The following is a 26,288-nucleotide window of genomic DNA, read 5'->3' as shown; positions in this document are numbered from 1 at the left end:
GGTTGTGTCAGGTTTAACTAAATGTTTGTGTCCCAAGGACGTCCACATTATTGAAGCTGGAACACTCTGAACCCTACGTTTAAAGAGAACAAGGACACTTTGACATTTCTGATTTGACTAATCTCAATGTATCCTTTAGTAGAAAGCAACTATATTCTGCTCTCTTTTTTTTTTCCACAGCCCTCGCCTCTTATGGTCAAATAAAAACACCTCCATCTGCCCCTTTAACTCCACCTTCCTTTAAAAGTCCCTTTATACAGCAGAGTGACTCACATTATCACAGCATCCACTGCTGATAACACAGCAAAGAAGATGTTTAAAAGGGACAAAGCATGTAAAAATTCATGTGCTGCAACATTCATCTCCCCCGGCGTCCTACTGTCTGTGTCACCATGATTTTATATCTATAGAAATTATAATGCAAGGCGCGTTCAGAGCATGCGGCAGCCATTCTGGATTGATTACATGGATATCACATCCCCATCAAAGACATCAGCGGCAGGCCTGGCAGGCCTAAGTAATCCAGCCGCATGTTCAGACATGTTTAGGATGGCCTTTGATACTTCAAAAAAGGTTGAAATGTTTGTGATAACATCGCTTGACATCTATTCATGTGGCGCTGGGAGTCTGTGAATGTATTTCAGGCTTTCTAAAGGGCAGGGGGGTGACCATGGAGAAGCCAAGGCATGTTTGAATCTTGACATTTCATGACAGTGGACAACAAAAGGGAGACGACTTCAGTAGGTGTGTGATTTTTTTTTGTGAGCTGTCACAATAAGTTTATAGCAAAGAAGGACACATTAGTGTGTGTGCTGTTTGCATTGATCAAGATCTGACTTAAAGGGATGTGTCCAATCGATGCTACAGAAGGGGATTAAGGCTGTTGTAGCATCACAGATTTATTTATATTTCATCATTAAATTTTGCTAATTCAAGTCAGATTTTTGAGAACATTGTAACTTTTGGAAAAATTCTAACCAAACCAAAGTTCTCTGAATCCTAACCTTTAATAACTTTGATGCCAAATCCGGATGCCAAAAAAAAAACTTAAAAAAAAAAATACAAACAAAAAAATTAAATTAAATGAAAATAAAAAAATACAAACAAAAAAATACAATCCTGAGCCTTTGGACTAATAAATAAATAAATAAATAACAAAATTAAATTAAAATAAAAAAAATACAAAAAAATACAAATCCAAATATACATAAATTAAAAAATAAATGAAATTTTATTTTATTTCTTTTGACTGTCTAAGATCTTTTACAGAATGTTCTGAGAAAATTAAAAATTAATTAAAGATGCAGAATTCTTAATTTGAAGAATTCTAAGGTCAGGATTCACTACTGTAAACTGTAAAATAATGTGTGTGATTTGACATGTTTGGAGCATCTTTATATGTCGTTTCACACCGTGTGGATACTGAGCAGTATGACTGATTCTCAGAGTCAGCTCTATAATAACTCTTCTTATTTAATATCTCTTAAATCAATGTAACTTGATCGGAGGTCAATGTAAAAAAAAAACTCACAGAGTCTGAAGGACCTAATACATTACTGGTGCAGGGAGACAGGTTGAGACAGTTTAGTGGGAGATGAGTTGCCATATTGAGATGGTCGCTTCCTCCTCAGACAGGCGGGGTCAAGGTTGGGATGTAATCCAATAAAGCTGATTCACTGCGTAGCTGTAATGGGGGGTCGCCGTGTCCTCAGACTCTGGGACTAAGACCAAGGTAGTAACTAGTAATTGTCCTTGAGAAACACCCACTGGTACAGCAATGTGCATCAAAGCTCGACACGAGTTTTACCGATGACGTTGTTACCGACTGGCAATTAAAGCTCAAAATGTTGCTGACTCTGAGCTTTTCAGAGTGACTCTCCAAACAGAGAACAATGCTATAATGCAAGGCGTCGCCTTCCAGCGCTGCCGTGGGACCGGCCTTGAGGGTGCCAATTCCCCTGTTATGGAAATTGCATTGGCTACTTGTCAATGGTGCTGTCTTTTGGAGGCAGGGCCACCTAATTGGTTTAAAAAGTATTGCCTTGCCGTTGGGGAGACCATATCAATGCTCCATATCCAGAGGATTTAAAGAGCGAGGCCTCTTGAGAGGGGACAGCTGTGATTATGAATGTAAACGACGCCTGTGAAAAGGACATCCTATGGCATAGGTCAACCTCTTTAGCAGGATGTGTACCATTATGTGGTGGAGACAATATATAGACTGAATCTGTAAGAGTTGAGGAGGATAACATAAATCAAACAGAAGATAGCAATCAGTCATACGTGTGCATCTTATTAAAACACTTTAGTTTCAAAGTAAAAGGTCACATCCGTCCGTCTTAGTTTTGTTTACCACCCTCCTTGTTTTGCTTTGTAATTGTTTCCTGTTCTGTCCCAGTGCTCCTTTTTTTTCTCTCGAAGATACAGTGATATCTAAACTAAAGAGAAATTGATTCCTCTGCCCTTTCTCTGGATTCATTTACATATTGGCCTCAGCTAATCTTCACTAAATTGTGGCCCAAACTTGTAAAGGTCACCGATCCCTGCACCTTAGGAGAAATGCTGTGCAAGAGACGCTGTCTGTCCGGGCTCATCAGCGCTTAGGGGTTGGCACACGGGAGGTGACAGACAGCATGAGGGTTGATCAATGTGCCGACAGCTATTAGGTAAGTGGGGCTGAAAGGGCAAGTGTGCTTATAAGTGAGCCGCCGGGGGAGGCATGGTCTCCGTCACTGAAATGGAGCATCGGCATTGACATTAGCCAGTGATGGTGTGTTTACATCCTTAGTGGACAGGGTCAAATCAAATATGGGATGCTAAAAATGTCAAATTACATTTGTTTGTTGCTGCGCCTACAAAGAGACGTCTTGTTTTTGGGAGTAAACTAACTAAGCTAACTTTTTAAGGTGTCACATTGACACAGCTAGTGGATTTGTCTTCATCAAATTTGACCTATGACAACACAGAACCCTTGCTAAACAGTGTTAGCATTAACAAGCTAAGCTAAGAAGGTATGCTGGTAAGTTGTAATTGACCATGGCTAACAGTGCTAGCAGACTGTCAGTGTCATTTAACAAATAAAATAATAATAATAATGGAGTGTCAATTTCAGTATTTCTTTCACAATGCTGTTTAACCAGTTTTAATCACCTCTATCTCACTGGTCAGGCCACCAAGGGCGGTGTAATTTCCTTTGAGACCAGTTGTGGTGCTGAGGATTTCTCAACACCACGCCCTATCTCTGGCAACAGAGAGCCCAGAGCACAATTTCTAAATTTTAAAAAGGTCACAAAGATGTAGAGGAAAGGCCACTCCTGCCTCCCTCTCATCACCCTGTCACTGACGTGTGTGTGTTCACAGGGAATGTTAAAGGACAGTAGGGCCGGCGGCGGTGTTTTGATTGTTTTGAGACCCGACCCCCATAAGTGATCCATGTGTATGCATTCAAAAGGAAATCCAAGATAAATGGGCAAATTAATCAGCCTCTATTTTCACGAGAGCGGTAAGAGGTAAGTGTTTTAGCGACTCAAGACAATTGATTGCCATTATGGATGGTGTGAGCTGGACCTAGAGTCAGGTCACATGGGAGATGAGAAGGCTAAACGCATAGCTAAAAGAGAAGACAGAGAGATACACAGAGGAACTGTAATTGAGGAGAGCAGAAAAGAAACAGTTGAAGGTCTGGAGGGTATAAAATAAACAAAGAATCATACCAAGGTCTCTGTGTTTTCCACTGATGCATTGTTTGCTTCTTTAAGAGCAAATAGATTCACTGAGAGAAAAGAGAGAAATACTGAGCAGGGTGCAGGCGCACTTATTTAATGACAGTCAGCCATCTGCCAACTCGAATTCGAAATTCTGAAACGCCTGTGTGTCTAAAATAGTAGAATTATAGGCCTATAGCATCATTAACAACGTAAGGTAGGTCATGCATTACAGCAGGTAACATATGAACATAATTATTAACACCTCTTGAATGGCAAAAATGGATGCATCATCATTATAGAGGACTGAAAACCTACACCGACATCATTTCCTGAACGCGGCTTGTCACAGGTCCTTCTATGATCTCATGACCTCAGCTCTATTTATGGTAAATAAGATCTGACTGAGTCACAGCAGTGGCAATCTAGTAGTTAGTGGTGTCAGTTATTTCCAAAACAGAGGGGACCGGGGCTGTCAGCTCTCACTTCAATCTTATAATTGGCCGCCCCAAAGATCTGCAATTACAGCACATCATAATTAATGGCCTGTTTTTCCGGAAATGATTCAACTTTTGTCCTTTCACAGTGTTTCCCCCCCCCCCTCTCTCTCCTGCTCTGCAATTAAAGCTGCCACCTGAGGAAATGTGAACGCACAATTACAACAGACATAAAGGATTGGTCATCATGGGTCAGTGTGGTTTCAATACTCATCACAGGTGAAGGGTAATATGGTAAGGCTTGTCGTGTGGAGTTAGGCTGCCTGTCTGACGTTGAACCTCTTTTGCCATCATGGATGACATTGATATTAACAGCAGCGCTATGTGAGGGCGCCATAAGAAAGTGGAGCTGAATGCAGGCAGAAGCAGTCTGTGTTAACCGTGGGAAGTAATACTATAACACACAATAGTTAGGGCCCGAGCACAAAATGAGCAAGAGCCTTTTTGAAATGCAAAATGTTATTATTCCTTATTCTGGTTCCGGCCACAGAACGTGCTCAAAATTGCGACTTGACACTGTCGCCATGCCTGGGCGTGGCCGCATGGCTCTGCAGCGCCCCCTAAAGTGTGAAAATATTCACCGCAAACTAATACAGACTTGACACTCGGTACACAGATGAATCGCCTCGCGATGAGAAAAAAAGCCTCTTGCTACAGTCACTGCGCCACCTACTGGGTGGAGGACCTGTCTTATGTATATGTGTGCTTTGGGGTTCTCTTCTGCAAGGTGGTGGCGACTGTGAGTCCCATGGACCGCAAGGAGTGCGAGGGCATGCCATTGCTGCTTGCAGCTTTAATTGTATTTGTTTTTTCTAATGCCTCCAATTCCCATAAATGCATTTCAGAAACATCTTGCCGCATGCATGTAAACACGCAGAATCTTATTCAGAGATTACATTAATCACCTGTTCATTTAAAACCTCAACAGAGGTATTAAAAAACCCGTAGAGTCATTTAAAGCAAACGCAATGCAGATACAGGAATTAAAAGGTAAATTGATTTACAGTTCTGTGACAACAGAATTTGCAGCTCAACAGAATCTAAGAGGATTGGGAGAATTGAGAAAATGAACAAATTTGGACACAGCTCATATCTCATCTGACATGATGGAACACACTCGTACGAGAGCATGAATCACATAGCCGAAGCTGTTTATGCAACGGCAGGGAAGATGAAGCACATAACACAGAGTGGAAAATTGGCACTGGACATTAGGTAAGCAGCAGCCATTTCTGCTGTTTTATCCTGCTGTATTATGACTGCAGTAAACCACTTAACCATTCTGCTCACAAACATCAACAATACAATAAGCGCTGCTAATTATTATGCAGAAAGAAAAAGCATATGGCACATCATTCTGTTTCATTTTAAACAGGCTTACTTATTGATTTCTACTTAATCACTCAAGCATGCATTAGCATTAGTCAGGGATGCCATCATGGCCTTCGTCACCCCGCCTCCTCGTGTGAGGTAATAGGTTGCAGCTGCTCAAGTAGCCAAATCACACACAGAGGTGAACCTGAATGGGCGGCGTCTCCTTTGGTTTTGGTAAACTGTAGACATTAATGCTTCCTCATGCCGGGGAGGAGTCAAATAATCCAACATGAGTCATTAACATAAGGATGAGCAATGATCTTCAAAAATGAGGGTGAGCTTAATAAGTGTGTTTGTGTTCATGTGGTTAAGGCGATGTGTTCGGCACATACTGTAATTTATTCAATGACTCACTTGTGCTCCTCAGATTCAGCACAATTATATGAGCCTCCATACCCTGCATCAACACACTGCATTTTCTATGCCTCATTTTTCTGAAAGTCTGGGAATAGAAAGCTGGTTTCCTGAAGGAGGGAAAGCACAGTTCATCCCATTGCAAGCTGAAAGCTCTTTCAACAACAGGTGCAGCATCTACCTGAACCTCAGCTCTCTGGCTCACAGATCACTTGCTTTGCCACTCTCCATCAGGATAAAGGCCCTCTGCACATCATCAGCACTATGAGCTGTGCCCACGGCAACAACCCAATAATGCCGTATATGATCATATTTGTAGAGTGTACAAAGAGTAGAGATGAAGGCTAGGCAGTGAAAGTCAGGACTTCAGTTCAGTGGATGTGGGGATGCGTGTCTCCCTTTTTTTTTGGTTTGGAGCATTATTCTATCACAATATACACTTATTATTGCACTTTTTTTATTAATATAAAAATGATTTCAATCAATGCTAGGTTTCAGCAACTACACAATGTGGAAAAAGCTCATGGTTTAGATCACAATAAATCCTTTCTCAAAGTTAGAATCGCTTGTAGAGCACTATTTGTTCCCACATTTGTCTCTGGCTGTGTCCAATATCACTCCAGCTACAGCAGCCTATTTACTGTATGTGGAGTTAATTGTACTAAATTGTAGTTACACACATACACCATGCGCTATACTCTACTTTTGGTGATGCATTATGGGATAATTGGAGTACATTATTAAGGGTATAGCGATTGTCAGTATGTAAACTGGACAGCAGTACACAGCTACACTATGTGTGTAAAATATACAGCTTATGAGTAAATACAGTAAGCTAAGGAGGCCACACCCATCCTGAAAAGTCCAGTCTGCTCCAATTGTTTAACTCCGGTGAGTTTGAAAACATGCTGCAGTGCAAAAGTCTTCCATCACTGTTGGCTAACACAACAAAAAGCTGAGTCTTAGCCAGGGACATTTGCATGCATTTATTAACATGACCACAACAGGGCGCACGGTTCAGTAAATGCCAGCTTCTAAGTGCTATTAAAAGCTACCAAGCCAAGCAGCACATCCTCGCCTAGAAAACATAACATGAGGTCAATATTTCAGTCTTTGAAAATGTAGTGCATGTATTTCTGCACATATCTGAAAGTTGACACCTGAAGGCAACACTTTTAAAATATGTTTAATGTTATGAATTCATGTGCTTTAACATGATCTTCCTTACCCTGTTTTTATTGTTTATGCTTAACCCCAACCAGGAATTAAAACAGCCAAAATGTTTGTTAACAGAGAGTGAAACTCAGGGTTGTTGAGTGAAAGTCTGCGGTCCACCTTCTAACATAGTCAGTCCTATGATTGGATGACATTGTGCAATATGCCCATATGTGACATTAGCATAAATGTAACCAGGCGTCATATTACACTGATGATGTGCTGTATATAAAGCCTAACCAGTGTTATCCTTTACTACATCTTGTACAAAAACACATTGCTTCCATATATTGCTTAACAGTAAAAATAATTAGAAACATTATTTAGATCATTCCACAAACACACTGCGGTGTTTTGTTGTAAGAAAATATTTCTGCATTCTTCACCCCATACCTCCATGAGCTTTCACCATCTGGATGTGATAGCCCTGAGTGTGGAACACGCTGTCCTGTCAGCAAACACAGGTGTGACCTCCATCTCTGACAAGCTCCAACTGGTCCTACTTTATGCCCCGTAGTGAATGGTTTTCTGTTTTATAAGTCCTTAATATAACTCCACTGCAACTCTGCTTTGCCCCGAATTGAGTGGAGGGAGTGTATAAATGATTTTAACGGCGGACCACCCTGGGTGAAGCGCAATAGGTGTTACTATCAGCTTTGCTGTGCTCCCGTCCCTACTGTGAATGAGTTACTGAAACTGTAAGCACCACAGCAGAGTAACAGAAATCTGCTCTTAATTTAAAGATTTACACTTACAATTAAACCACTGCATACACACTGACTAATGAATGCCCCGTCGCATTATCCTGAAACACTTTAAAAAAACAGATATATCCAGCATACAATCTATGTAAAGGATCGATTTCTTCTCCTGCTTCCTCCTGCTTGAACACTTTCTGAGCACTACACAGGCTTCATCCAGGCTCTCTTGTCTCATCCACACTGGCCTCGGTCCATCCAGCCCAGATCAGCCATTTCATCGGATTATCATTGACAGGAAGTCTGGACCTGCTGAGAGAGGCACTTTCCCCTCCTGATTCTCGATCTGACATTGGGACGGACAACAAACAACTCTTTTCCATGGGGGAGCGCAGCGCTCCATAATCCATACTGACCTTCGCTGGCTGCAATTCAGCTGTATTTTTAGTCGAGCTGAAGAGGAGAAACCTCACCATGTTGCTGCTGCACTGCAACAATTTTCCCAGCAGGACTCTGCCTTATCACCGCTTTTATCTTGATGAACAGCGAGAAAGTACTGATTTGTTCCCTGAAGCATAAACTTAAGCTCTCTTTATGACTGGAAATTACTCCAAATCTCCTTGATGACAGTGCACGGATAGCCTCATAAATATAGAAAATAGCAAACGAAAAAACACAAATAACATTAACAGTCAAGAAGAAAGGCTGAAACTCTTTTGCTACATGGGTAAGTCATTTCAGGCTGTATGTCAATATTGGCGTTTAGTCAATATCGGTGTCCATGAGCGGCCTTAGATGAAGTGTCCCCATCATTACAATGAACAAAGACACCAAAAGCTGACTATTATATTTCTATTATTTCATTCCATTTGTGACAATTAATCATATTATTTATTTATTTATTTTAATCTCATTCATTCCACATGAGGGCGCACAGCGATGTTAACTAGAAATGCACTAATCTGGCTTTTTTTTAGATCGACCTGGACATTATGAGTCAGTCAGTCAGCCTCTGCTAATATTGCATCTGAAGTGACTACATCAGGCCCATGGATCAGCCCCATTTATCCACTATCTGATGTAGCCATTTAAGTCAACATCAGGGCTGATATTAGATATAATATTGGATCGGCGCATCCCTACTACTTAAACATCCATCATTTCCACTGCCATCAAAAACCTGACATCCACCATCAGGCTAGATTTCAAGGCTTCACTGAACTCCATGCTAAACATACCGCGCACTATTGTATGAACTGCTTCGACGTAACTTAAAAGAGCCATTACACAATGCTTGAACTACAGGACAACAGACAGAAAGGAATCTACTACCACCTATAAATGCTTTGACACCATATTATATTTCAAGCTGTGATTCAACAGGGCAAAAAACAGCACAAATGAAGTCCTGATAAATAATGGATGTGTCTGCTTTGGTCACACCCATTTCCCTGCTGAATAAACATTGAGATAACCTGATACTGGGCTCTACCCCTCAGTTGTGGACACATTAATCTTCTAACTGATAACACAGAATAGATATCCATTATAGAAAACTCCTCCCGTCCCCGAGGACTGACAAAAACATCTGTCTGGCTTTGACAGTGTTACTGTGAAATCTCCTCTGATGAAAATATGCTTTAAAAAAGATGCACCATTAATGGATGAGGCTTGTTTTCCCTTTTCTTTAATTATTACAAAGACTCCTCTGCTATTTGCATACTTTGGTTGAGCATCCGGGATTATCTAGAGACCAGACTGCCTGCGGCAAATTAAATGAAACTTTGTGCCAAAGATAATTCAGTGATTAATATTTTGGAATGTTAATATCAGAATAAGTAGGTAAGGAAAGGGGGAAAAATGGAACTTTACCTAAACAGACTCATTCTGTTGCTGCTGCAGTGTGTGAGCATCTGTGTGTGCTTTCAAGCAGCTGCAGTGCTTTCAAGTCTCAGAGAGTACAACCAAGAAATGGAGAACAGGGGGAGTAAATGTTAAAATTACCATATTGATGGATGTTACAAAATAGGGGCTTCATCTTTTTCATCTGAATTTCAATGATGCATAATCATAATGGTCATTTGCTTTGCGTATTTGCATAGTTTCTGGAATTATTCAATTTTAGGTCATTTTACCAACAAAGAGAAATGAAGACAGGAACTATGTTTTTATGTGGGTCATGATTGTGCGTCACAAACTACCACTTTGCTGTAGTGCACCTGAAGATACGAACACACTGGAACATGATGACTGTGAAAAGAATGTCAGCCACATGTTTATTGTCTGAGTTTTACAGGTCTAGTTGCCCAGACGTCTGCTGCTAAAACTAAACATTAAGATTCAGATTTTGAGTGAAAATTCCTTTTAACAATTTTAAAACATCTGTAATGCATCTGTCTTTTAAATTACTTTACCACACACGCGCACACAAAAGTAATGGGCAACCTCCCAGACTGAAGAAATGAAGCAAACACAGAGGCGCCAACAGGTGCAGTTCTCCAAATGGCCACTTGATGTCAGCTTCAAACACAACTGACACGACAGACTTCTATTCTTAAATGGAATCAAAACCAAATCAAAACTCACAAAACCCAAAATCCTGAAAAAAAGGAAGGAGAGACCCTTTGACAGCCCAGGCACCTATATATAGTGCCACCATCAGGTGGTCAGCTGATCTTCCTGATGACCACTCCTAGGTTCCAGCACACTGCAAACCCCAAAGTTGATCAGAGGCCTGGGAGTCAAACTCGAGAGCAGAAATAAACATGGCCACGGCTTGGTTGGTAGGTAAGTATCATCATATCAAGTGTCATCACTTGAATTAGTCTGGATTTAGTCTCAGAAAAGATGGCGACAGATTAGGAATCGCTGCACTAAACTTCAAAACAACTCAGGAAAGATAATAGGAGCTGTATCAAAACATTCATCAAATTATACAAAAATGGGGTGTCGTTAATATTCATCTTAAATGATAGACAGACAGATTATGGATTATGTGACCCGTTGCAACTGAGCCTGCATTTTGTTTTGTAACTAAGTGCTATGTAAGGGAATTACAAGTAAATGATGATTGTTCTGTGCTACACTGATACAACCAGAGGTTGGCACTAGATATGTGCACAGTGCCTGTTTCAGTGGCTTTTCAATGGATACATTGACCTATATTTATATTCTTCTGGTGAGGACCCTCTGAACTGAAATAATAAACACTGAATGTATAATATCTTCCATTGTTTGCTTCATGATATGCAAATTAATAATGACACAAATGACCTGACATCTATAGTATTTAACTAACTGATTTCACAGCACTGATCATGTGAAATGTAGCATCACCTGTGAATAACATTCATAGTATTATATTCAGTTCCGTCAGTGGATGTTTCGTAAACAAGATGTTGTCACATTGCTCCTTTTTGTTTTAATTATCATATCCATTGCAGCTGAGAGGCAGTTTAACCTGGCTCCCTTTTTGATGTTCCACAAAACAGTGCTATGGACACACTCATCCTTACTGTTTGCATAAACTGTCCATGGATAGGCTGCTGCAGGTTCCTCGCTAAGGTCTCCATAGCAACACCTTGTCATCTGTTTTTAAGTCAGTCTGTGTAGCAGTCATGTCACAGGGAAATACAGCCTCAGTACCCATCACAAAGTGACAGTGCAATTTACTTTACTCCCTAATCCTGTTTTCCCTCCTCACACACGCATCCACACCTGAATTGCTTAAAGGAAACCTGAGAGTGCATTCTGAGCAACAGCAATACTGATGTTTTAGTCTGTTTGCTGTACATTTTAGTCTATAAAACGTCTTCTTCGGCAGCCATTTGTCTGAGATCAGTGTGTATTTGCAGTTTGTCGATGGCAGCCTGCTTTGAAATTCACAGCAACAGCTCAAGTCACAAAAATAGATGAGATTGTTGTCGTGGTCTTATATCATGGCAGAGACAGCTCATCCAAACACCGCAAAGTGAATCTACATAATCTATCAATAAGCTGTAAAGCTTTGGGCCTTCAAGAAGACTCGGGCGATCAATACTTCGCTGCAGGTATTGACAGGACTTTAAATGGTGGCTTAACACAACGTGCAAGCTCTGGAAACATTTTTCACAGTTCCTCCCATTATGCAGTTGCACATTTGTTTCAAAGACAGAGTCCATTCATTCGGGAGAGTCTGCAGAGGACTCGGGGGCCGGGAATGAAGACTTGAAGAGAGAGTTAATCTGAATCTGTTCATCATGTCAGGATATAAACGACTTCACTGAGCACCGGGTGGCTGTAATCATACATGCATCATGCAGAATCATCATGCTAATGGACCATGACATGTGTGTCCCTGTGATTAAAATCAGGTGGCAGAGACTGTTAATGAAATTGCTGTTTGGACAGTAAGGACACCAGTACACCTAGTTTAACACAACTAAGACTGTGGCTGCATCAGAGGTGGAGAAAAATGAGAGCTTTATTACTCCACACATACATCACCACGCACACTTTTAATGACAGAACAACAGCCTCCTACATGTCTATGTCTATAGCCTTAGGTAAGAAAAAGGTTCCTATAGATGCTATATTAACAACTACTGCTGTTGGTTAAACTAAGCTTCCTACAGCACCAAAAAAAAAAACCTGTGCAAAAACTGCAGTTCCTAAAATGGCCACTGGAGGCTTAAAATTCCAACTTTAGCTATATTATTTCAATGTAGCTGTATGGGGAGTTATTTGTCAGCTTGAATGCATTTTTAAGGACGTGGCTGCTTTAAGTGACAGGTGGATGCTGTCACAGAAAATTATGAATGACGCCACGGCAACCATCCAGACGCTGGTACAGAGCATGCTGGATTGTAAGTATTTTTCCAACTTAACAGGGAAAATGCATATCCTGTTATGGCAGTTACATCAATTACACTACATCACGATTATAATACAGAGATTTGTTCTTCAATTTCAATGACGCTTAAAAATAGGTTTTTCGGACTCACGCACAATATTTCCCTTTGGTGCTGTTACAGAAGGTCACTCTGGTCTTACTATAGCTTAGTGCTATTGTAATTATCCTACAGCATAAGCTGCATTTTTCACTGTCTAAGCTCAAAAATGGATTCAGTCAGGCCATCCTGTGCATTGTTACAGGAATACCTGTCAGGATTATCAAAGCACTTAATGCAAAATCTTATATTCAATTAAAAATTCTGCCAATGTCAGACATCTAAAGGAAGAGGCCATATTGGCAGCTAAAGAACCCCCCCCCCCCTTCCCCCCCACAGTCTCCTCTGCTGTGGCTGACAACATCTGAGGATTTCTGAGATTACTCAGCCATCAAGGCTCCGTCCATAACAAAGGCAACATAATGGTTTAATGGCAAACCTTAATAGGCTGACTGATTTGTGGAGCACCGAATAAAATTTCGGTCTTATTAGAATTGCAAAAACACAATACAGAATGGTGTGTCTCATTAGAAGAGCAGCTCTCTCATTGTGTTCCTAAATGTACTGAAGCTGCTCCATGAAAAGACCTGACTGCTATTTCTCATTTAATGTTGCTATTAAATAATTTGTTGAGACTCCAACAATATAATTTTTTTTAAATTTTAATCTCTGTGTCAGCAGTCGAGGTGATTGTTTGACACAAAGCTCTGCTGTTGTGTTAATTAAAGAGGAAAATGTTGACTTCTTCAAAAATCTACACCACACTGCTGTTGTTGCCATTTCCTCTCTCTCAATAAAAGCAACCTGTTAGTGAGAAGCAGCAAACGTGTGGCGAAAGGGCGACGGACACAGACACTCAGAGGTGAGTGTTCTTCAGAGACAATACAAATCTCCCACACTCATCCAGATTATTGCCTCTTAATTATTATTTATACTGCCAAGTGATGCTAATTAACATAACAGACAGCACCGGTTGTTCCGAAACAGTAGAGCGCTACGTTTGTTTACCCCAAAAGATCTAATTATCTGCAGTGTCTGTTCTCAGCCCCTTCCCCCAGCTCACAGACCTTCAACATTTAGCTTTCCACACAGCCATTTTGTTTTTATCTATGTTGCGCATCCCAGTGTGACGCAGACCCCGCAGAGCATGATGGGCAAGTAAAGAGAAAAACATCTTGGACCAACATAAAAAGGCGAGGAGCGAGGAGGAATGTCTGGATCTGGAAACGTCGTCTCACACGGTGAGAGCCTCAAGGTATTCCTCTCTGCACTTGAAAAGAGTGAAAACTGACAACTTCTCCCCCTTTTTAGCTGCTGCGGCCTATGATGTGCTTCTAAAGACAGGCAGTTTAGGAGCAGGCGACGGGAAGCCCATTGGATCGCTGTTGTGAACTGGTAACAGCAGACGCTGTGCTGACGACGTGCTGGGGGAATAGGGCTTAAGTGGGCTGTAAATGGTTGAAAGTGGAATCTGGCAGGTTCCCACTGCTATTTAGATGTGTGGATATAAATATGTGAAAGATGGGAGTCATAATAAATTACACAGCTGATCTAAGGATGGGTTACTGTCACAATATTTTAGAAATAGTTCAATTATAACCAATCACACACTTACACAACAGGTATTACCACAAGCTTCTCTGCCATTTTTCTGGCTACCATGACGGCCAGTCCCACCCCAACACCTCCGCCTTTAAACTATCATTAGAAAAATCATCCATTAATGCCTCTTTTTCTGGTGACAGGCTGCAAATGGTGGAGTATCTCAATGTGAAATATGTGCTACAGTGTCTTACACTTGTATGAAAATTATTCAGTGGAAAAAAATTACTTCATGCAGAATCATCACATTTGGGAAGCTAGAATAGACAACTCTCTGATGTTTGACTTGAATTTGACAAATGATCAGCACTTCTTATTCAAACAAAGGACTGGATTATGTAGTGCTTTATGAACACCACCTCGCCATTAACTTCACATACCAGTATGTCATCTGTCATCTGTCAGTCACTTCAGTCAATCAGATTAAGAAAAAACACATCTAAACATGGATCTTTGAAAGGCAACATGTTGTAGAGGGGAAAATAGTAAGAAAATATGCACATATGCATTATTACTAGGTTATCTCCACATCTAAAACACACCTATAAGTGACAGTACTTCCTCACAAAACTCTGAACCATTGATCGCCAAGTGGTTTATCTCACTAAATGCCATACTTGCAACACACGGTTTCTTTTAGTGTAACCTTGTGACAATCTATCTGCTTCATAAGGTAAACAATGACTCTGAGTAAAGTGTACACTGATGTTTGACAAAGCCTTTGTCATAACCACCAGGTGACTACTGTTTCAATGTCACCTGGACCATTTCAGCATTTGACAGAAAAACCCATCGCTATGCACTCAAACCTCAAAGTCGTTTAGCGATAACAAGCTACCGTTGCCATGTGCAATCTATAAGTCTTGTGATCAATGGTACCCTTCTTGTCTCAAAGTGCCTGCAGCCACTGGTGTGATTACAGGCCTACACAGGGGTAACAGTGGAGCCCTTGATTCCCCCTGTGCTATAGTCATCAAAAAGTCTGGCCTTATTCTGCCATATCCATCTCCCACTTACTGGAAAACCTCTTAATTGATGGATGAGGACGTTATAGGAGATGGCAGGAGTCGTTATGGTGGTGATTTTCCTTCAAATGTATCTGCCACTTGGCTGGTGGAAGGAAGGATGAACGACAACTTTCTTGGACCCGGAGACACGTGGGCTGGCAGCGGCACATCGGCAGGGGGTGAAAAGCGAAGGGTGGATGATTGATAGAGACTTAAAATGGAAGAGGGACACCCACCTTCTCTCTCATCATGCCTATTGCCACAGTGTGGTAATTTCCAGTCGTTGGAATCAGGAAGGGTCTAATGAAAAAGGACTGTGCTCTTTTCCTCGTCTTCACAGACTTTCTCTTTCTCTGCATGTCTCTGTTCTTGCTTGTTACTCGCACCCAACCGCTTTCACCGCGGACGATTTCTCTATTGACAAAGTGTACTAATGAAATGTCACCTCCGACAGCTGGCCGTGAGGATTGATGTGCCAGAACTTTTCTCACTTTATTTGAATTTTACTTGCACTTTCTCTTCTTCACATTTTCTCAGTTGATTTTTCTTCCTCTTTTATCTATTTCACAACAATGGAAATTTAATTTTTGTCTATTTGTAAAACAGACTCATTGTATTGGTTCAGAAATATCATGTCATGCATACAGGCATGGGCTGCAAAGCCATAACTGACATTGACTTTGTATTCTGACCATTAAAGATGAGTCTATTCATGCTCAAATCTAACTGTATAGTCAAATTTGAAAACTTCCATCAAGGCGTGTAGTTCTTTTTTTATTATTATTTTAACATCTTGCCCAGGCCCTTTACTGGGAAAGACACAAAAGTGGAGCTCTTTGAGGCATTGTTGCTATCAAAGATTGCTTACAAGACTTCAGTGTGATGGTACACATAAGACACTGTGCCTTTATGTTGCTTTGTTAGAAAGGAGTAAAGATAAGGCATAAAGCATTCTGACCTAGATTGTAGCACTATTTCTGTATTCAAAGGGTTTCTTAGATAGTTTAGTCATGTTCAAAAGTTGCATTACCACCCAAAAAAAAGGAAAAAAAAAAAAGAATCTGGACGAACGTACAACCCTGAAAACCCAACAGCTAGCTTGGGCATGGCTGCCATCATGGCATTAGAAAAAAACTGTTCAAGAACATTTTACACTTCTGTTATCTGATTCATGCTTCTGATTGCTGAGATGAAGAATGAAGTAGCAACAGAAAAGGATGATAGAAAATTATAAAGTTCTTACATTTACATTTTATGTTAAGGTAATTCTGTTTAGAAAATGGCGCACTCAATGATACTGATGACCTTGGTCTGCCATGTAACTGCCAGTAATGGATGATGTAACCTTTAATGTCAAAAGGAGGAAAACAGGATCTGATGGAGTGACTCAGATCTTTTAATGGCGACTGGAAGGACAGTGAAGGTGAGCCGATTCCTTAATCTAATCTAAAAGGGAGTTAAGTAGGTTTTCTTAAATCAAGAAAAAAAAAATCACATTTTTAAGTGTATCTAATGCTTGGCTTCACAACTAACACATTTTATGCCTTAGAGAGCATTCAATTCCATTGCAAGACCCAGTGTGTGCTTTCATTTAAGCCTCATTGGTGATTTGGTAATCAGTCCTGCTCTGCAGGGGTGGTTTTACCGGGTGAAAGGGTGTGCAACCCCCAACGGAGCCCTCCAAACTAACTGCCACCCACCTGCCAATGTCTCAAAATTAAAAGCAAACTTTCTTCCAGTATTAGAACTTTTGCAACAGGCACACATAAGTGGAAATCCATAATTCAAGAGGCTTCCCTGCTATCTATGACCAGCCCACCTGTCCCCAGAAATCTAGACACACCGCTGCACAGGTCCGCTGTGTGAGCCGCTTTGCTCTCCGTCCACTCGGAGCACACAGCAAGGAAAACAGCACGACTGAGTGACACTGGAGAATTGCTTTGCATCGCGTGCTGAGCTGCAGCTTGCAGATGGAAGTTGGCTTCTACTGTATGAAAACTTAATCTGAATAAAAAGAGCAGCAAATGTAAGCAGAGTAGCGAGTTTGTAATAAACATTTCTACTACTGCAGACACCAAAGTGATCAGCACTAAAAAAGCAGCCAGTCCACGTTTCACTGGAGTGAGTCATCTTTAAGAGGTACTGTGCTTACATTTTGCAGCAATAGATTGCTGTAAACTGTAAATAAAGATTGGTGCGTCGTCCTTGACGTTACCCGTAGACATATGAAGACATATATGTGAGAGGTCATGGTCATCCCTATCTGATTTCTTGATAATACAAATATGGACAAAGCAGTGGGCTGCTAGAGGAGCTGAGGAAGCACACAGTCTGAGATGACACCCACCTGTCACCCAGCTTAACACATTTAAAACGGATATAAAATGGATGACCTGGTATTTTTGGAATGGGTTTTAAACTGGTGTAAGCCGAGCATTTTAACATAGAGGTCTATGGAAATGGATTAACCACCATGGTAACACATGGTTCAAACTACAATCTGATAATATCTTTACCATTAAAATGTGACACTTATAGAATCTAAACAACAGGTCCCTATGGAAAAAAACACACCACATTATACATCTTATCCATCATATACCTGATGTCATCAGAACATGGCATCGATACAGAGTGAGGTGGCAGTTTTGTTTTCACTAGGGTAAGATTAGGGTAAGGGGTAAGGTAAGAACCATAATAAAACTCACAACATCTAAACATTAAACACAATTTACAAGAAAAATAGCCTGTCATATGTGGTCGCCATTATGTGTAGGAATATGTTCAGAGTATGACCATGGCAGGGTCTTAATAAACACTGGCCTGCTCAACAGAATGGAAAAAATGGCTTAAATGTAATATCCTGAGACAGGAAGTGAGAGGGAACAAAGCCACCACAGAACAATTGGTGATTTTTTTTTTTTTTTTACTTTAAAGGGAAAATAACAGAACTTTCTCCTACGCTCAGGGCTCTATCTCATGTTTCCTTTGGTCTTCCTGTCCGGTGTGGTTGTAAAAATGAAAGCATAATAAAAAACGTTCGAAAATGAACCTTGTTTTAACTAAAACTCTGACAGGCCTGCATGTTTGCAGGATTTGAGTTAACTTCTCCACTTCTTCTGTTCTGTGTGTTGGCTGAAGCTTCAGATCCTCACCCGAAAAAAAAGCTTAGGTGAGTCACAGTGAAATAAGAGATGGTTTAAGCGGTTTAGAGACTGCACATTACCTAGATTTACATGGATAAGTGACTTCATTAAGAAGAGGTGTGAAGCGCCAAGAGGCCGCAGTCATCTCTATGTCAGATGTAAATCAAGCTGTCAGACTGAGCTGAGGTATATTTACGGAGCACCTCTGTGGATGTTAGTGAAGGGCCGGCAGCGCTGTCTGCTGCTGCTGCTGCCTCTGTGACCTTTTACTCATGCACACATTTACAAAATTGATACAATTACGTAAAAGGTGAACAAACATATCAAATGTAGAGATGTGTGCAATTCTTTAAAATTGTGGAGGACTAGATGTGTTGTTTTCTGTTGTGGAGCAGCAGTCTGTGAGAACCTGTTGAGCTCAGTCACTTTATATTTTGCCTCTTCTAGGAAGGAGAAGATTTGGTTTTTCCACAGGAAAGGAAGGAGTGCGGCTATTTGCTCTTAAAGGGGAACCTGTTATGGTCATTTCAAGCTGTAATTTTTTTCATCCTTCTTCTGCACTTTCCTTTTTTATTTTATATAAAACAAAAAGACATTTCTTTATAATTACTTCATGAATATAAGCACCCAGTTTCTGTGCATCTACACTACATTAATGCAGAGTCTGCCGTGATTAACGCTCCGTACAGTTTGTCTCTAATGAGGCCGCTAACTAACCTGCCCCCCTGTTAAATGTTTCCAAGCTTATTAATAAAGCCCCCCCCCCCCAAAAAAAAAAAAATAAATAAATAAATAAATAAATAAATAAATAAATAAACTCAAAGAGATTTACAATCTGTACAACATATGGCACCCTCTGTCCTTCCATCCTTGATGAAGGAAATACTTCCATCCTCATGGTGCCATTTACACAGAGAAATTAAAAGCAAAATTCACAATTATTATTTATATATGAAATTCTTAGTTATTAAGAATGTCGGCTTTACTTCAAAAGCAACAGATTTAGCTTGTTATTTGAATCAACAAAGTGCACAATAATCCACAGCCAACAACAGAAACACAACTCCTTCCTGTTTCATGACATGCAGCCTGTACACTTCCAGAAGCAGGGGACATGCAAATCAACTGGCTGCACAATTCACAAAACAAGAAGGAGAGGGAATTTTTTTTTTTTTTTTTAAGGCTTTCATCTTTAACTGTTTTATTTGTTTACAAACTGCTCCCCCCCCACCCTTAATTTATGTTATTTGCATTTAGTGCAAGGTGCTACATGATAATAATGACATTTTTATTGCCAAGTCTCCTTGGCTCTCTCAAAGTGGAGATCACAGGCACATCCTAGGGCTAAGGAAAGGATTACTCTGTAGTGAGACACGGCACAGCAGACATCACATTAAAGCACAGACAGCTCCGAGGATGTTATTTGCTTGATTTGGTGCTAAGATGGAAATGTACAAAAGAACAGCGAAATAAAAAAATAAAATAAAATAAATAAATAAATAAAAACTAGAACGAAATAAAAGAATCCTCTTAGCTGGGATTTGATTTTTTTTGGGGGGGGGGGGGGTGGGGGGGGGCACCCCTTGGTGACTTTTTGACAGCTGTTTGTTTTTGAAGAAGCACGGCGGTAATTTATTTATTTCTCTGACAGATTGTGGATATGTAAAGTGTCTTTGCTCTCTTTGCTCTCTAAACGAAAAGGAAAAAAAAAAGAAAATCCTTGAGCCCTCTTTGTTATTCATTGTCTGAACAACAGCCAGACGTGCTGTGCAGCATTAACAAACATCAAGTAAAATGCACGGCCTCTGAGAGCAGCAGCATTAAACACATCGGCCTGTCAAATACAATATGATGAAAGATAACAACAAAAACGTGTCCGGTGCGTGCCACGCCCACTTTTACTGTGCTGATTGAGAATTAACTGCTTCAGTTGACTCTCGGGCTTCAGAGCCAATTTGCTGTGGTGATTAAAGGAGATGAAACCGTGAGCACAATGGACGTGAGGAGGCAGCATGTTGATTAGAATTGATGACTGCATTCAGTGTCTGTATATTTACTGTGCAATGAAACGACTCCACTGGCCGATGCTAGAGTCTGAACGTTTAGTCTGTAAGTTCCTGTTTTATTAGCATTTTCTCCTCTCTGTCACATATTAGAGGAAAAAAGGGGGGGGGGCCTTATGTTGTCATGGTAATTTTCTATAGAAGCTTTCTTTAGCACAGCCTCAATATAAATTGTCCCACACCACCTCCTCTACTGTTATCTAACAGGCAAAGAAAGCTAATGACGGTTTGCAAAGTTGAATTAACTCTGTGCAGCACCTCGTCTCCTGCTGCTCCGTAATCTTTGCAATGTTTAACTTCTTCCCCGTTTTACATATTAGGTCTGTCAGCAATCTAAAAACAGGCCGAGTGGAGTTAATGCATGTCGCTCAGCAAAAAAAAAAAAAAAAAAAATGCTACAAGCTTGCACAGGCTGGTAGGAAGCCAAACACATCCTGACCGTCTCCCAGGCAGCCTTTATCTGCCAAAGGCTTCATCAATACGGCCATGACTTTTATTAATTTCAGTGCTCCACTGAGGCATTGATCAGATCCTCTATCTTTCCTATGATCTCATTTCAGACAGTAATGTGAAACTAAAGGGTCAATAAAGACGTCTTATTCAATTCCCACATTTGGCTGGTCCAGTGGTTTGAGGAGCTGAAAATGTGCATCTGTAAGATCTTCGGTTTCATTTAAAAGTTAGTGATACTGCCGCTGATACCGGAGGCTCTACTGCACCGAGATGTTTACTGTATTTTCTTACATACACGTCCCTTTGGACTGCACCACGTTTGTGTTATATTGTATTACATTTCGACTGTATTTAGCATCCTCTTATGTTATGTTATCAAGCACGTATTTAGATAACAGAATACGGCACATTAAAGTGATGCTAGATAGTAGCTAAAAGGTAAAAAATGTGGACATTTTGCAGCTGGTAAAAGTTTAAAACGTTGAAACTTACAATCAAAAATGAACATTTTCAGTAGAGGATGGAAAAAAACAATGACAATGTTGCGTGAATATGTATATCGTGATGTAAAAATCTCCTTGCCCATGCTGCCATGCTGCCTCACCCCTTTAAGTAGCCCTTAAGTCGTTGCCGTGACGACCACAGGCCTATATGTGTGAGGTCAAGAAATGCAAAAGTGATAGATAGATAGCACAAAATGTGTCAATAAATAATCACAAGGTCTGCTTCTATAGATTTACAGCGTATTAATTATGAAGTCATTGTTTGTTTTTATCCTCAGTGGCCACAGATGGCTCTAATTTCCTGCCTAAAAGCCACGTGTCTGTGTACTTTTTGTCTTTCTGCAGAGACAAAGGTTAAAGCAGAGGAGAAAATACAGAAAAGAACATTGCAGATAAAAGTGATATGGTCTATATTAAATGTAGGAGGAAGCGTTGATATCACCACACTCCTCCTCGTTATCAACAGAACACTGTTTCATATCTGAAAACAAACCGTACAAAAGAATTCTGGAGAAACTCCGGTTATGTGTGATAACACTGTATTGAGGTGCCCTTTACTTGCTAGATAGGGATTATAATGAGGTAAAAACTGGGGAAAACATTGGATTAATAATACATGGGTCATTTGTAAATCAATGGGAGGGGACATCGGGCCAGTGAATAGGCTTGAGGATTTATTCTGATTACAGAATGGCAATAAAGGGCCATTTACAACCTGAATGGGACAGCTAGTAATTAAGAAGCCTGCCTTAAAACAAAGAGAGAAGGAGTTCTGCGGGAGTTAACGGCGGGGACAGCCACTGCATGTTAATGGGCAAGCTGTATTTCACCTGCAGCTGGTGGACAAGAGCAAGAAAGCCACCATCTTATTATAATATTCGGGCCGCACTGCAGTATAATACCATTGGCCTGTGAGGGATTTGCTGCATTGTGAGGTGGAACACATTGACAAATAAGCGACTGGAGTCAAAGGGGACACAAGTTGTGTGTGTTAAAAATTTACAGGTCGTTGGTTGAAATAATCCATGCATGTTGTCAGCCATTTTCATACCAATGGTGACTCTTTCCTGGGGTTACTCTAATTAACTTCCACTTTATTGTACCAGATTGCAAATACACCAACATAGTATCGACTACATTAGTGTCAATCTGATTTTATCCCCTTGACAGCATGATGGATTAAGTGCTGGTGGCTGCAGCCGGGCCACCTCTTTAATTGGTTTGTCTAAATGTTTTATGAAATCAAGATAAAATTCAATCAATCTCACCAAAACTGCTGATTCATCCGAAAACCCATGTGGACGTTTTGATTGATATCAGTGGCCAAGGGGGCTGCAAAAGGTGATATGTGCCCCGAGTAGCAACAGCTCAAGGTTAAATGGCGCTATAGCAGAGTGTTTTTTTATGACAGGGGGTGGAGGTGGAGGTGGAGAGGATGTGGGGGGACGCCAACGCCCCACACAGCGAGGAGAAGCCTGTGGGTTTTACTGCAGGACACACCACCACCACCACCGCCACCTCCACCGCCGCTGCTGCTGCTGCTGCTGCACAGCTTTACAGATGGGAGGTGATGACTGAGACATTTAGAAGACGGAATGCGCTGTATGATCAATCTCACAGCCAGCATGGAAAATTGACCGTGCTCAACTGATGAAGCATTTTGCAATCAGTTCATTTATTTCACCATTGGGCTTTCAATGGAAATCAATGGTCATAAAAGTTTGCAACAAAGATTTCGTTCCATTTATTTATTTATATGCTTGTTTTCAAAACTGTTTACTCAAAGATGAGCTCATGTTTCGCAAAATTCATTTTACATGTAAACCTCTAAACTGTTATTCTCTTAAGGCATTATAATTAAAGCAACACTGCAAATTTTACGTCTCCCCCTTCTGGCAGTGAGAGTAATTACCCGATTGACATCGTATTCCAAAAGCTTCAATGATTTACTTTGAAAAAAATGTCAAAGAAATGCTAAAATGTAGACACACTGATCCATCATAACAAAAGAAAACATGCGAAACATTGGGCTCTATGCATATCTGCACATGTTTTTTTTTTAAAAATTAAACCATTTAGAGAGACTACAGACAGGTGTGGGGAACATAGTGAGCAGGATGCATCCTCAGGGGACCGTTAATTAATCAGAATCCACCAAGCAGTTATTGTAGTCTGGAGCAAAGGAGCCATCCCTACAAAAATCCATCTGATCACTTATAAAGTCACATTGTTGTCCATTAATATTCTGTTCTTATCTTCCACCGGAGAAGATGACACAACCATGCTCTGCATTAAAAAAATACACACTGTGAAAATGCTCTCTTTTATCTTGATGTGATTTTCAGTGTGAAAGTGTAATTATGCTTTAATGGGTTTTGTAATTGCAGATAAATTGCTTATTTTGAATGAGGATTGATGTTTTTATTCAAATGAGATTGATTTCTAATTAAAAGCTAATTGAGCATAAATCAGAGAAATGTCTTGTATTGGAAGCAACCAAAAATACCCAGTGACTTTTTCCTCATATATCTGCACATTTTTGCAGGTTGAGCTGTAATAGGAGTGCGCCGGCTGGCTGCAGCTGTGATTCACCGTACCCTCGCATAGATATTTTTCCACAGTGTGACATATGCTATCTGAGATGTCAGCTGAAATGAGAGGATGGCTGAAATGCAAAGCCATTTCCTGCTTGTTCCATTGTGGAGCTCAGCCATGTTTGCTCGTCTATTGTATGGCTTCCTCCAAGTTATCTGTCAGGCCTGGCAAGCAGCCTATTATTTTCTGCCATTTGACTGTCCCCTCTGCCACAGTGCAACACTTCTGTCGTGCCATGTGATCAATCTGATTCTTTTGACATCCAGCGAACAGTATCTAGTGATCTGTAATGGCGGTAATGTTTCCTGTCAGAAAATGGTCCCGGGAAAATAGGGTGAGGGAGAGGGAGAGAAAGCTAAAGTGAGAATAAGAGACTGAGGAAGAGGAGATAACAGAGAAAGGCAGACAACCTTTATGGGAAATATCACAGTTCACTCTTTACCCAAACTCAGGACCACGGTGTAGTTTTTATTGTTGTTTCCTCCTCCCATGTCTGCGGTCACTTCACATTTTTTAAAGCCTCTGAGTAAGACAGAAAGCCAATCACCACCTCGGTGTGTAAGTGCACAGCACAGCGAAGCGAAGCAACATTATTTGGTAGGCTGTTAGTCCAAAATGGCCAGAGACAGGAGAAGCAAACAGAAAGGCATTTACAATCCTGCCACTCCGACTCGTGTGTTGTCTTTCAAGGAGACACCGTAGCCGGCTATTACTCCATATGAGGCGTTACTGTCACTCCAAACTGACAAAGCTGTAAAGTGCCTCCTTAGCCTGTTGCTGTTTTCAGTGTCACTGAGAAAGGTCGGCTTTAAAATGAGGCCTCAGGAATCCTGTGTCACTTTAGGACACAGCAAGCGCAACAAAAAAAAAACAACTTGTGTCTATAGGACATATTTAGATACACTGACATCCTGTGCATGACTATATATTTTGCATCCTTACTATTGCGTGCATACATTTTGCTCCATCGAGTTGTGTAATTGTCTCCATGCCTGTCAGACATTTATGTGTATGGTGTGCATACAGTATGCAGGCAGGAGTCTCCCTGTAATTAGTTCAGCTTGTATTGTAAATTCTGCATTGGGTGAATTCAACACTTGTCACTGAGGTAACAACTGAAAGAAAAATAAGTCCAAAGCAAACAAACAAATAGAAAGTTGTTTTTTTTTCTCCTACCTACTAACTACCTCAGCTAAGGGCATAAAACTCACCTGTGTGCCTGCTAGCCACTTACTGTATTTCACCAGCTGCTATAATGATGTTTCCTGACAACAGGTAGAATGTGTTTTTCCAACAGGAAGCATCATTATCCATAAAAGAAACATTTTTAATGTCAACAAATCCAATGAAATGATTAAAAAAACATTGTTTGTGGACTTGTGTATTCATAACAAAAGTCCCAATTTTATTTGTTGCGACTAATAAATTGCATTTTCTGACCTAAATCTAGAAAAAGTGAAGTAACATTACTTAAATATGAAGTTCACACAATAATGGCAGCACCCATAATAATAACACAGTGTAAATTATGGCTTCTGTTACCTGATTTTCCATTTTTCCTTCTCTATTTACTTTACCTGTGCTGCAGTGCTAACAGTTCAATTAGCTTAGCCATAAAAGAAAAGCCTCACTTGTCATGGTCAGCCATTTTATTAACTGTTTATATCTGGCACCATGTGCTGCCAGTAGGTCATTTGGAAATAAGGACTTTCTTCTGAATATTTCCAATAGTTTCAGATTTGTGATATATAATATAGATGGTTGTTGGTTATGATTTGCTACAAGATGGCTTTGTGGGGTCACTAAACATACAGAGATACACAGATACCTACACGACAGTGAAAATTTAACGATGTGTTTCTAACCTCCGTTGTTGTTTGCACAACAAAACGTCGGCCTCAGAAAAATAGAAATGACTCCCAAACACATCCTTGAATTACCCACGGTACTATAATTTTACTGCTACCACCAGTGTGCCCTCCAGACCAGACAGAAAGAAAGAGCTATCATTAAAAACCGCTCTGGAAAACTATCTGTGCTACACAAGTTTACATGAAGGAATAGCATGACGGCAACTTCATCGCTCTGTTTACTACAAATGCAGATGCAAAGGCTGTAAGAAAGGAAGGAGACGAATGCTGCAACATGA

Source organism: Parambassis ranga, chromosome 18 (genome assembly GCF_900634625.1).
Source record: "Parambassis ranga chromosome 18, fParRan2.1, whole genome shotgun sequence".
In the NCBI taxonomy this organism is placed as follows: domain Eukaryota; kingdom Metazoa; phylum Chordata; class Actinopteri; family Ambassidae; genus Parambassis; species Parambassis ranga.
Note: the sequence above shows the minus strand (reverse complement) of the source record.